Raw genomic sequence first — 13,834 nt, forward strand, 5'->3', positions numbered from 1 at the left:
GTCTGTCTGTCTGTCTGTCTCTGTCTCTGTTTCTGTCTCTTTCCCCCTTTCTTTATGCTTGTTTTGTATTTAATTTATTTTTATTTATATGTTTTGACATGCAGGACTGTTATGACAATGCATCCTCACCAGCGATGTATATATTATACGCTTCTTTCCTATAAATATATATATATATTACTAGATTACCTTGTGATACGTCCCCCACAAAGGGACTTTGCTCTGTAAATCTCGGTCCCCCTTGAGGAGGGTCTGATGCTCCCAATAGGCTGTCTGTGAAGGGATACTTATTTCTCTCTCTTTCTCTGCAAAGAGATTTTAACAAATCTCGGAAGAAAGTCTCTGCTGACTTTCAATTGTTTCTTTCACAATTTCTGATGTTTTATATATATTCAGTCATTACAAAGCAAAAATGTACTTCTCTGAGACGCAGGATCTAAACGAATGAAGGTAGCAAAAGCGATAGAACAATCTCAAAACAACAAACTCAAACAGAAGAAAATCAGAATAAATTACTCTTATAATACCTGGCTGTAATGTCCATTAAAAAAAAGTAGATAAGTACACAAAAGCGTTAAAAATAACAATGTATAAAGAACAAGCAAAGCAGGTCATCATTAAAGTGGTAATGCGTTAATTGCTGGTACACTATTGTCAAAATAGAAGCATCAATGATGCAAGCCATTTGGAACTAGCATTGAACATCCGCTACTCGGTATTATGTTGAGCTAGCCTCCTGCAAAACTAACAGGAACACCTTCCAGGCTGAAATAAATGAACACTAAACAACATTGGAAATAGAGGGATACTTTCATGAACTAACGAAAAAGAGAGCTAGAGAAAGAGAAAAGGAGTACACAAGAAAGAAAGACTGATTTAAAGAAAGAAGGAAAGAAGTAAAGAGAGAAGGAGAAAAGGGAAGAAGATACAAAGGAAGATATATAAATGAACGAGAGAAAAAAAAACCAAGAACATCACACAAAATATAGAAACAAACACTAAAGTAGATTATTTTGCAACCACCAATGAGCGTTTGTAGGATTAGTGTAAACATTAAGACGTAATGGCCTTCTTCCTCCTGCGCAGACAGACACTTAAATTGAAAATAAAGTCCCAAACAAACAAACAAAAAACAAAACAAAACGGCCAAAGAAACTTTTCAGAGATTGCGCGCACATGCTTTCAATGTCTTTTCAGAATCGGCACACATTTTTGTTCATTCACACCCCCCACCTTTACGCCCCCTCCTCCCTCTGTGTGCCTGTCTGTCTGTCTTGTCAGTCTGTCTGTCTGTTTAACCCCCTCCCCTTTCTCTCTCTCTCTTTCTACTTCATTCTCTCTCTCCCTCTCTCTCTCTCTCGCAAAAGAACGCTTTGGTTTAAACGATTTATTTATCTATTTCCTTATTTCTTTATTTCTTTACTTTATTTCTTTTTTAATTTATTTATTTAATGAAAAATGGAGAGAGAGAGAGAGAGAGAGAGAGAGAGAGAGAGAGAGAGAGAGAGAGAGAGAGAGAGAGAGAGAGAGAGAGAGAGGGGGGGGGGGGGAATGAACAGCCACAGCACTTGGCAAACTGTTGTAACAGTGTAACAAAATGCTCATTAACCGTCGAAACACATGCAATATTTGTAAAAATCATACTGCCATTCGATTAAAACTAAGTCAATATTGAACATTTGATTGGAAAAGATACATTAGACATTCAGTGTAGCTTTATTTTGTTGCTAAAAACACAGCAACCAAGTGGCATCAGACACAGCCAACGTGAGCGGGAGACCATCCCCCTTTCTCGTTATTTCTCTTTATAACCTCAACTTGTTCAACTTTAGTATCAAAACGTCTACAAATAGATGTGTTAATGACAATTTGATTCTAAAAGTTCACGGCATTATCTTTCTTGGACGAAAAAAACGAAAACAATCTCTGCAAAATAGTCCCCCATTAGCACCGCCTCCGCTTCCGCTGGGCCAATGGGAGCGTGGCTACTGTGAGATCAGGTCGACTCTAATTGGTCGCTGCAAATACCTCGGCGCAAAAGTCAGTGGGGTTTAGTAGCAGTAAACAATGATGTGCGCTGTAGTGGATACTTTGATTGTACATAAAACAGGTATTTGAGTGTGTATGGCGTCATAATATTTCACTTATCTACACTCACTATTTATAAAATGGAGGACTACTTACTGTATGGTTGATTAGCGACGTGACCAAGTCAGTACTGACCCCCACCAAAAGAGTCAACAGAAATCGCGGCTTACCCGCTTCGCAGGGCCGTTAAAACGAAACCCGACTTTGCCGCAATGTTCTGCTATCAATAACCTCTTCTGTGTGTATTTCTGTTTATTATGTGTCTTCAAGATATGTTCTGACATTGTCTTGTACTAGTGTAACGTCATGTTTCCACTTTTGCCCATGTAGGTAGATTGTTGTCGATACCTGTCTCCAGTGATGACCGTCAGGCAAGACAACAATGTCCAAAATGAAAAATTGTTTACTAACACGAGTTTGCTCCCCTTGACCAGTAAACTAGATCCACTCGCCTGGGGTGATCGGTCGTAAGGTTTTCCAATCCCCATGAAAATGCATTTTGCCAAGCTGTTAGTCAGAAGAAGGTACCTTTTGATAGCTAATCTAGTCTAGGTTTCTATGAAAATTTAAATGATAGGGGGCATGAGAGAAAACGGTAATGATGGGAGAGAAGGGAATGGTGCTGAGAACACACAAAAACAACATATCAAATGCTACGTTAAAACTTCGTGTTCGTATTAAAACTATGTGTAAGTCAACAAACAACAACACGTCTATAACATAAGGTACTCATTCTGTAAAAAAAAAACACGTTCGGGAAGAACAGTTGTGGAATGGACCTGAATGTGGGAATGTTTCTTCTTTTTCACATTTCTTGATTTGTTGCTTTGCAATCCGCCTTTCTTCTTTCTTCTTCTCTCTCTCCAGTACGTTTTGTCTATCGCTGTTTGATATTTGTGATGAAATTAATAAAAGAAAGAAGTCCTGGCAAGATCTAAACTTTTTTTGGACATTCTATTAACTTTCAAAGTTAGATCTAAATGGTATACGATGTACAATTAATGGAGGTTGCCGGTGAAACTGCAGCCGCACGTATTAGTTTAACTGTACATGTTTTAATTTATTTATTTGTCTTTATTGAGTACCAAAGAAAACACATTCACAAGAAATAACATTGCCTTGATTTTGTGTGTGTTTGCAGGCCTTGTGCGTAAAGACGATAACAGTTCAAGCCTGTTCGTTTTTGGTGAGTACTTTTTCCACAGCTTTCTCATTTTCCTTCTTGCTTTCATTTTTTTTTGGGGGGGGGGGGGGGGGGGGGGGCATACTTGGGGGAAGGGGGGGTTGAGTTTAGATGTTTGCTCAACTAATCGTTTCTTTATTCGTTTGTATTATTTATTTGTTTGGCTGGTTTTTCGTTCGACCGTTGGCTAGTTTGTTTGTTTGTTCTTTCTTTCGGTTTCAATTAAAAATATCAGTTTACTTTTGCGCTGCGATTTCACCATCGTACGCGATAAGTGGTTGCGTCAAAATCAGACACATGCATAAAATCAAATCACATGTTTTAATCGTCTGGAGAAAAAATTCCTCATTAGTGGTTAAATAAACATAAGCTATTTAAAATGCATAAAGCAGAAAAATCATACAGGCTGTGTAACACCTTTTTAAGCTTACCTGTCTTTATAGCCACCATCAAAAGTGTCACGTCTATGAAAAACGATTTCTGGCAAAATGTGGCTGCAGGGGAAAATCTTAAAACATCAATCAACTGTGACATTACGCATTCGTCGGTGTATTTGCCAAGATTCAGGGTTTTGCTCGGCGTTTGAAACCGTGTGGCGAACGTGTTTGTTCTATTTTGGTTTGTTTGCTTGTTTGTCGGAACATACCCCTTATTTTAGATATCAAGGTCACAATGAGTGTTTGACCGTTTGGTTTTGTATTCCTTGTGTGTGTGTGTGTGTGTGTCATAATATCAGAATGCTTAAACACGTGCGTTTTAGTCACAAGTGTGCTTCTGCCTTTACCTATATCGGTCAGCGCTGTAAAATATGTAATTGGGTATAAGCCTACATGTTGTCACCATCCTTTAGATCTTTCTGCGCAGTTTTGGGTGAAAGTCAAAGCCAGCGAAGGTCATTAGGCCACAGTGCAGTTCTTACCAATGATGATAACTTTGAGTTATATTGACTCTTTCTGCGGTGATGCAGGATGGGTTTCGTGGTGTAATTACAGGAAGCTTTTGTTAATGACAATACAAAAACAGGAACACAATGTAACTACGGAAATTTCTCCCCTAGAATCTCAGTTTTGGGGGCTTTACTGCGCATCAGCGTTATTTCAAACTTCTGTTTTTATTTTGTTTGTCATTACCGCCGCATTCCTTGTCTTGCACCCACAGGAGCTTGTATCCAATCGCCGGTCGATCATTATTTACTCCTTATTCCATATATTTACTCCTTATTCCATACAGTCTACTACTACTATTTAATAAGTAGTAGTAGTAAGGGTAAACATGCAGCGGTAAATGATAAGGCCAAAAAAAAAATATAGTCTGTTTACGGTAACCCGACCGACCCTATTTTTTTCGCGCGACCCTAGACTTTTTTTGGCATTTGGGAAAAAAAAAATAAAAAAAATAACGTAAAAATATGGTTTTTTGGAGAAAAAAAAAATAAAAAAATCCCGACCTACCGACCCTATTTTTTGGGCCTATGTTACCGTAAACAGACCTATTTTTTTTGGCCTAAGCATGCAGGAGTAAATAATTATCGACCGGTGGTTGGATACAAGCTCCTGTGCTTGTACCTGCACATACTACGCAGAAACAAACAATTCTGTAAGTAAGCTAACTGAGAGATTATTCAGGCAGGCGTCACATCATTTGCACATTCCCTTGAAGGCAGTGAGTGCTGCAGCATATCATACTTTCCCCAAGATGTCAGCTCTTCAGTCTTCCGATTAACACAGGGAAGTAAGCACTCTAAATGCATACAATATGTGTAAAAGAGTTGAGTTATTCGGAACCATTCTCCTGGCACATGAGAGAATAACAAGCATTGAAATGAACAAGCGACTTTCATCTTCAGTCTTTCGCTGTGTTGTTCATCAATAGAGGTTTTGGAGGAAGAAGGACAAGGCGTGCGGAGCTTGTTGCATGCTGGTCTGCTAATTGTTTGTCTGGCAAATTGTTGCCCGTTGTTTGAGAGATGGCAGAGGTGTTGGAGCGGAGAAATAGGAGGAAGAGCAGGGGGAGGATGGAGGGGGGGGGGGGGTAGAGCAGGGGGGGATGGGGGTGGGGGGTGTCAATAATCAAGTCAACAGGAGCACGCGGAGCAGTGTCGGAGTGTCAATATGTTCACACTCCGCACCCTGTACGACACAGAAAGGCACAACCCCTCCGTCCTGGTTGTGGTGTTCCTGCAACAACAATCGGCGTGCCACTTGCACTGCTCACTCATCCAGTCATCGGAACATCACTTTTATGGAAAGTTCTGGACACTGTTGCCGTTTTGTCGACGTTTAAGGAGTTACACTGGCCAAAAAAAAAAAAAAAAAGGAAGCAACATCCGCTTAAAAAGAAAACAATCACCTTTTTGCTGATTGTCTTCCTGCCGCCGTATACGTTGTTGGTGACACGGAGACTTTTTTGATTCATGACTCTTCTTCAAGATAAAGTTCTGGATATTGTGTAAGAAAATGAGGGTTGGTGTAAGATTTGTTCTACAAGTACCGTGCATAATGACCTCCCTCGTATAATTCGACTTAACTTGGACAGAAATAGCGCTTGACAGCCGCAGAGATTCTTGGTCAAAGTTACTTTTTGTTTTTAACGGGCATGCCTTAAGCTGGACCGAACGTTTTAGCCGTGTGGTCAAGCAAGATACACTGCAGAGCGCCCGGTGTGCTTGAGTCAACATTTGTTTGCTGAGACTAACCAGCCGATGATCTTGCCTAGGTCAGGACGGGGACTTGAATCAGCTTTAGCGCAGACTGCATGTCATGGCAGGGTTGATCTGAATCACAAAAACAATATTCCTGGAGTCACATACCTATACTTAGCGTAAGTTTGGACCATTGTCACAGTACATTTAAGGTAAGGTAAGGTATAAGGTAAGGTAAGGTAAGGCAATGCAAGGTAAGGTAAGGTAAGGTAAGGGAAGAGAAGGTAAGGTAAGGTATAAGGTAAGGTAAGGCATGGCAAGGCAAGGCAAGGTAAGGGAAGAGAAGGTAAGGTAAGGTATAAGGTAAGGCATGGCAAGGCAAGGTAAGGTAAGGGAAGAGAAGGTAAGGTAAGGTAAGGTAAGGCAAGGTAAGGCTAGGCATGGCAAGGCATGGCATGGCATGGCAAGGTAAGGTAAGGGAAGAGAAGGTAAGGTAAGGTAAGGTAAGGTAAGGCTAGGCATAGCAAGGCATGACAAGGCAAGGTAAGGGAAGGGAAGGTAAGGTAAGGTAAGGTAAGGGAAGGTAAGGCTAGGCATGGCAAGGCATGGCAAGGCAAGGTAAGGTAAGGGAAGAGAAGGTAAGGTAAGGTAAGGTAAGGTAAGGTAAGGTAAGGCTAGGCATAGCAAGGCATGGCAAGGCAAGGTAAGGTAAGGGAAGAGAAGGTAAGGCAAGGCAAGGTAAGGGAAGGGAAGGGAAGGGAAGGTAAGGTAAGGTAATGGAAAGGATGGATGGGAAGGTGAGGTGAGGTGAGGTGAGGTGAGGTGGGGTGAGGTGAGTTAAAGTACGGCACGGTACATTTCGGTGAGGTAAGGTAAGGTAAGGTAAGGTAAGGTAAGGTAAGCCTAAGGTAAGGTATCAAATAGAGTCCTGTGATGTTTTCCTCATGGAACGGTCCCGGATATCCACATCGGTTGAAGGAACGTTAAGAAACAATAACCAACCCTCATGGAAATGTGGGTTGCTGCCTCCCTGGGAAAAGCGACCTGCCATACAATACGGCGCTACCCATGCGCGAGTCCGTGTTTTCCAAGACCTGAGACTGTCAGTGTGAACTGTGGCCGTGTGTGATCTGTTTCGTGTGCATGACCTGAGACTGTCAGTGTGAACTGTGGCCGTGTGTGATCTGTTTCGTGTGCATGACCTGAGACTGTCAGTGTGAACTGTGGCCGTGTGTGATCTGTTTCGTGTGCATGACCTGAGACTGTCAGTGTGAACTGTGGCCGTGTGTGATCTGTTTCGTGTGCATGACCTGAGACTGTCAGTGTGAACTGTGGCCGTGTGTGATCTGTTTCGTGTGAACTGTGGCCGTGTGTGATCTGTTTCGTGTGAACTGTGGCCGTGTGTGATCTGTTTCAGTGTGAACTGTGGCCGTGTGTGATTTGTTTCAGTGTGAACTGTGGCCGTGTGTGATCTGTTTCAGTGTGAACTGTGGCCGTGTGTGATCTGTTTCGTGTGAACTGTGGCCGTGTGTGATCAGTTTCGTGTGCATGCGTGCACACGGGGGTGTTCGGACACCGAGGAGGGTCTGCCCAAAGTTGATCCTGGAAAATAAATTCGTGTCCGTAGCCCTGATGTTTCATTGCCTGGGTCTATTTGTGTCTGAAAAATAAGTAGTTGTTACGAGTCGCGTAATTTATGCGTCAAGATCAGAATATCCATGCTTCACAGAAGTTTCTCTGGCTGTGTTATGTTGAGAATGAAAAGTTGACACTTACATGTGTCTCTAGGTGGCAATTTTTGAGCAAAGAATCAAAGTTCAGTTTGCCTGCACCAAGAGAAAAAAATCATTGTTTTATAAAGTGTGCATCATAACCCCCCCCCCCACACACACACACACACACACACACCCCGTACACACTCACAAAATCTCAGTCCAAGCCGCCTCATGTTTTTGAATCTTCTTGTCTTTGGATATACATGTTCCTTTCTGGGAAAGGTTTATTGGTTCTGCATTTTGGCAAAACATAGGTATCCCTGTTTTTGGTGTCGATGTATAAAACGTTTGTGCCTGTAGACACCCATGGCTGTAGATGCCTGAGCCTTTCAGAAGGGTGTAGATATAGATGTCCCTGTCGTGTGACAAAATGTAGATGTAGCGTACCTGCTTTTTGGAGAGATGTACCTGCCTCGGGAAAAAGTAATATTCCTATGTCTTTTACGAGGTTGTAAATCAGTAAATGTCTTAGCCTTTGGGAAACCCCCCGCGGGTTAGGGGGAAGAATTTACCCGATGCTCCCCAGCATGTTGTAAGAGGCGACTGACGGATTCTGTTTCTCCTTTTACCCTTGTTAAGTGTTTCTTGTATAGAATATAGTCAATGTTTGCATTCTCCCAGTAAGGTCATATATTGTACTACGTTGCAAGCCCCTGGAGCAATTTTTTGATTAGTGCTTTTGTGAACAAGAAACAATTAACAAGTGGCTCTATCCCATCTCCCCGCCTTTCCCCGTCGCGATATAACCTTCGTGGTTGAAAACGACGTTAAACACCAAATAAAGAAAGAAAGCCTTTGGGAAAGATGTGAATATCCCTGACTTCAAACGAGATTTAGATTTATAGTTGACCCTGTCGCTACCAGCAATATGTTGATTTCCCTACCTTCGGACTAGATCTGCATGCATGTTCACCCCCTTCAATGGGCTGAACGCAGATGTTCCTAATTGCTGGCAAGACGTCCGTGCCTTAAATCAAAGGCGAACACATCCTTTCCTTGCCGAAAGGTGCATCAACCTACAACCAAAGATGTTCTATGTTACAATCCGGCGGACCTGTCCCATGACAGTCAATGGGGTGAGTGTGCAGGGTGCGTGTGTAGAGATGATGGTGATCAGTCAGTCGGGTCACGCCCGCCATCGCGCCCAGCGCTCGCCCAACGCCGCCTCCTTCAATGGCGCCAATCGATGGAGCCGACCCAGCCTCTTCTCCAACCCCTAATTGCTCCCCTTCCGCTGAACAAGGCTGCTTTTTACCCTAATGAAAAATCGATCACAGCTCAACACGAGTAAACGAAGTTTACGCCGCCGTTGATAATGGCTGCAGAATGTGTTTTTTAGGGGCTTTAAAAAGAAGGTTTGATTAAAATCTTCACCGGCGTCCGTGCGGAGGCTGGTGGCGGGGATGAGTGCTTGGGGAAGAAGGGAAGAAGGGGGGGGGGGAGGAGAGAGAAGAAGAAATAGAGAGAGAGGGGGGGAGAGAGACAGAAAAGGGGGGGAGGAGGAAGAGGGAGACGAGAGGGGGGGCAGAGAGAGAGAGCGAGAGAGAGAGGGAGAGAGAGAGAGGGAGGGAGAGAGAGAGAGGGAGAGAGAGAGAGGGAGGGAGAGAGAGAGAGAGAGGGAGGGAGGGGGGGGGGGGGGGGCTAGGAAGAGGGGGAGGAAGAAGTGGAGACAGAAAGCGAGAAAGAACGAGAGAGATGGAGTGGAGAAGGAGGAGGAGGCGGAAGACAATGACAATGACAATGACAATGACAATTCTTTATTTAACGAGGGTAGTAGATTAAGCAGTGGTCTGCTTTTTTACATCCAGCCCTCGCCCTAAAGAGGGACTAACTACAAAAATGAAATACAAATACAAGATAAAAAATAGAAAATAGAAAACTAAAACTAAAAGAGAAAGAAGGAGAAGACAAACAGAGAGAGACAGAGACAATAGACAGGGAGGGGGAGGGAGGGAGGGAGGGAGGGAGGGAAGGAGCGATGGGGATGAGAAAGACCGAGACAGAGACAGAGATTGTAATGGTTCGCTTAGTGGTTTGTTTCCAAACTTGCTGGCGGCTGTTTGTCGCAGCGTGTCGTTGTCAATGCCTTGCCCTGGTTCCTAACAGTGATTAGCAGTGATGCGGAGCGGGATCCAAGGTGTCACTGGTCGTTGTGGAACTGACTTCTCGCTTGGCAAGGCACAGTCAAACCTCCCGTTAACAATATTTGTTTTAGAACCCTCACGGCAGCTGTTGAACAACATATGCCCCTAATTGAACACTGCTACCACTGACGACGTTTTATATCTGAATGTTATTTTAAGACCTTGTTTATTAAGACCTTGTTTATTAAGACCTTGTTTATTAAGACCTTGTTTATTAAGACCTTGTTTATTAAGACCTTGTTTATTAAGACCTTGTTTTTTAAGACTTTCTCTTCGTAAAGTCTGTACATTATTCGCTGTGTTAAGACGATTTTTGTTAGATTTGTTGAGCTCTTAAAAGAGAGGTTGCACTGTAGTGTGCCGACTGGACAGACGAGAGAAGGGGTCTGAGAGAAGAGTAAATTCCACCAGGAGCCGGTCCTGATTGAAGCTCATGGAATCTATAGTCTTTCGAATGACTTAATGCGAAGTAGCCATCTATTCATTTGAGTCTCGTTACGCCCAGAAGACTTTGCCAGTAAGAGGGTAATGTCACGGTACGTTACGTTGCATCAAGTAATAAACACATCATGGATCTTTTTCTTTTGACTGCTGATGCCTTGTTTGGTAGTATTGTGCGGGTTTGGTTATAGAAGCTTGTAGAAAATGAATGATCGTGACTATAGCAAGTGGTTCCAGGTCAGAGGCTAAGTGAGTAGCACAGGTATTTGCTTGGTTGGATTCTGGGGGAAATTACTAGTCGTTACTATCATGTACGGGTACAATCCAAATGATGGCAAAGATGTTTATTAGGTTGTCTTGCGTTAGACATGAAATGTTAGTAGCATATGCCTCCAGGTAGTGGCTTAATTGTGTATATATCTCATTCGCAGTAAATTTTGAGAAATTACGAAGAGCTATTACAGTTATTACAGTCTTGTGCCTCTAAACCAGATGCTATATATTTCTTTGGCTATGATCTCTAGGAACAGACGCCACACAAACAGATGGTTCTTTTGTTGTGCTAAGACTGTGTTATGTGGGAAATGAATAATTTTTATCATAGTATGTGCATGCCTCCAGATCAGAGGCGAAGTAAACTATTTTAACTCAAATGTTCCTCCACATCAGATAATGGAGGGCCACAATGTCTCATTGGCTGTGTTTTGTGGGAAAGAAATAATTGTTACAAATGTACAACTAAGCAATATGTTTTTCCAGATTTAGTTTAAAGATCAAAGGGCGATGATGCCTCCTTTGCCGCTGTGATGCATTTGTCACTAAAACAGATGGAAAGGAGGAGCTTCGAAGGGATTCTTTTACCAATCTTCATATGAACTCCTTGGACGCTGCAGGAAATGATGGCATAGCAGAACAGAAGCAAGCATGCATGTAGCGTGCCAGCAAGTGATAGGACTGTGCTTTTTGGCGGGCAAAGGTCACGAGGCGCACACACGGCCCGCCACCCTACCGCCCCTGCTCCTCACCCCCATGTTGTAAAACAGCAATCAGGGAAGAGGCGCCACGCCCCGCGCGTGCTGGGCCCTTGTAGTCTCCTTATTATCTCTCTCTGCTCCATGATTCTCGTACAAACAGAAATCAAGTATGTGCGATTGGCGGCTCAAGTGGCCCACCGGCTGATAACCACAGACACTGTGCAGTCTCTTGTAGTATGTCATCAGGGAGAAGAAGGCGAGAAGCACTTGTCGCCCAATTACACTCATTGACACTGTTCTTTTCCCATGCTTCCTGCTGCATGGCTGTGTTGGTCGTTGGCGGTGTCGTTTTTTGGTTGCCTTGCCTTGTTGTAGCTTAGCAACACTGTGAGATGATTTTTTTTTTTGTTCTGGTGAAAGGAGGCTTTTGATGCAGCTGTCATGATGGCGCAGGACCCATCCTTGCAGTCGTTTCTTAATATGTGTTGATCTCTATCTGTCTGTCTGTCTGTCTGTCTGTCTTTTTTTAGATATGTTTTGTTCTATGTCTGTGTGTGTGTGTGTGTGTGTGTGTGTTTGTGTGTGTGTGTGTGTGTGTGTGTGTGTGTGTGTCTCTCTCTCTCTCTCCTCTCTTTACACCCCCGGTATAGGGGTGTGTATAGGTTTTTACACCCCCGGTATAGGGGTGTGTATAGGTTTCGGTCGATGTGTTTGTTTGTTTGTTTGTTTGTTTGTTTGTGTGTCTCTCTCTCTCTCTCTCAGTCTCTCTCTCTCACTCAGTCACTGCCACCAACTGAGAAGGTTATTTCCCTTTGACGGGGGTGTTTTTCCTACCTCGGAGGAATTTCTTGTTTCATCCTCATTCCACGGACATGTGTTTCAAATATATGGGTTGTCAAAAGAAGAATTACTATAGCAGAAGGGCAGGTCCCTCTAGATCTAACGCTCCAATTATTTCGTGGTACAATTGCTGACTTTTGAAACCTCTTCATCTCCCCTCCCCCCTTCCCCCCCTCTCTCTCTCTCTCTCTCTCTCTCTCTCTCTCTCTCTCTCTCTCTCTCTCTCTCTCTCTCGTTTATCACTAATCCATGTAAGTGTGTTTCCAATACGTTTTATCAAAAAGGTCCACCGGAAAGGAAGGTCCCCATGGATCTTACGCTCCAGTTCTTTCGTGATGTAGTTGCTGACTTATGCCTCACTATCTCTTTCTCTCTCTTTCTCTCTCTCTCTCTTTCTCTCTCTCTCTCTCTCTCCCCCTCTCTCTCTCTCTCCCCCTCTCTCACTCTCTCTCTCTCTCTCTCTCTCTCTCTCTCTCTCTCTCTCTCTCTCTCTCTCTCTTGCGACTACTACGACAACTCTCTCTATATTATATATATATATAGCTCTCTCTCTTCCTCTCTTTCTCTCTTTATCTCTCTCTCTCCCCTACCCTCTCTCTCCCTCCATTCCTCATTTCCTCCCTCCCTCTCTCTATCTCCCTCCCCCTCTCTCTCTCCCTCCCCTCCCCCTCCCTCCCTCCGGCCCCAATCTCTCTCGCCTACCTCCGCCGCCCCCAACGCCAGGACAAACAGAACAAATTGGCAACAACGACGACACTGACAACAACGACGACATCGACGACGACAACGACGACGACTACGGCAACCACAGCAAGTAAAGCACAACCGTCTCAATGGCGACCAAGCGGAGGAGAGAGTGTTGTGGGAATGGGTCCCCGCGGAGGGGCCTGTCACTTGCGGTTAGCGGCGCCAATCAATAAGATTGCACCAACGGAGGACACCCCACTGCCTTAAAACGATTGTTCCTCCTGCGTTTGTCAGCTCCCATAAATTGCGTGTGAACTGTGGGGTGGGATGCTGGAATGGGGTTGGTGTCAGGATGGCTTTGGGATGGCTGTGCCTGGTTTGTATAGTTTCTGGAGTATAGAAGTTTTGTTATAAAAGGGGTCTTCGCTGACTTGGCTGTGTTTGTCATATTCGTCTTTCTGTCACGGTCCTGTTTTTGTCATCGTCATGTCCAAAGCATTCGTTAAGGTCAATGAGTCGGTCTGTCCTCCCTTACCATATTCCCCCTCCTCTAACTTCCATCCTACCCACCCCGCTGGCGCCTAGATTGTGCTTTTGAATGACTGTTATGGAAAAGTGGCACGGTCCTGTTTTTGTCGTTGTCCTGTTTTTGTCATTCGTGTATCCACTGCACACTTCAAGGTCAGTGACACTCTGACCGCCCACACGCCCCCTCCCACCCCCCCCCCCCCCATCCCCCTTAACCCTCCCGGTGCCCGGTTTGTGCTGTGGAAGAGGTATTGGTAAAATTGGTTTTTGTCATCGTCCTGCCTAACAGACCCTGTTCTATCAAGGAAGCAATTTTGGTGACATGACTCACATAGCTTCTGGCATATTTCAAGAAAAGCGAGGTGTATGCTGGAATCTGTAGCTGCGTCTTTTTAAGTGTGATGCAGTTACACGGGTTATCGTTGCTTCGGTAACTCAATCCTCGGAGATCAAGCGATCATAGGCTAGGATCGAAGATGATATTATTTGTGCAGATGGTTGCATGAAAGTGTTCATTCCAGCAGTGTGCAGCT

General features: G+C 43.9%; 1 long non-coding RNA gene across 1 annotated transcript in view; it reads left to right on the forward strand.

Moving 5' to 3' along the window:
- LOC138959172 (uncharacterized) overlaps positions 1-13,834 on the forward strand; it is a 53,461-nt gene that overhangs the window by 6,251 nt on the left and 33,376 nt on the right. The window contains exon 2 of the long non-coding RNA XR_011453647.1: positions 3,230-3,274. This is a non-coding gene — a long non-coding RNA (uncharacterized lncRNA). The remainder of the gene's footprint in view (positions 1-3,229; positions 3,275-13,834) is intronic.

The sequence above is a fragment of the Littorina saxatilis genome, linkage group LG2, assembly GCF_037325665.1.
Source record: "Littorina saxatilis isolate snail1 linkage group LG2, US_GU_Lsax_2.0, whole genome shotgun sequence".
Taxonomy (NCBI): domain Eukaryota; kingdom Metazoa; phylum Mollusca; class Gastropoda; order Littorinimorpha; family Littorinidae; genus Littorina; species Littorina saxatilis.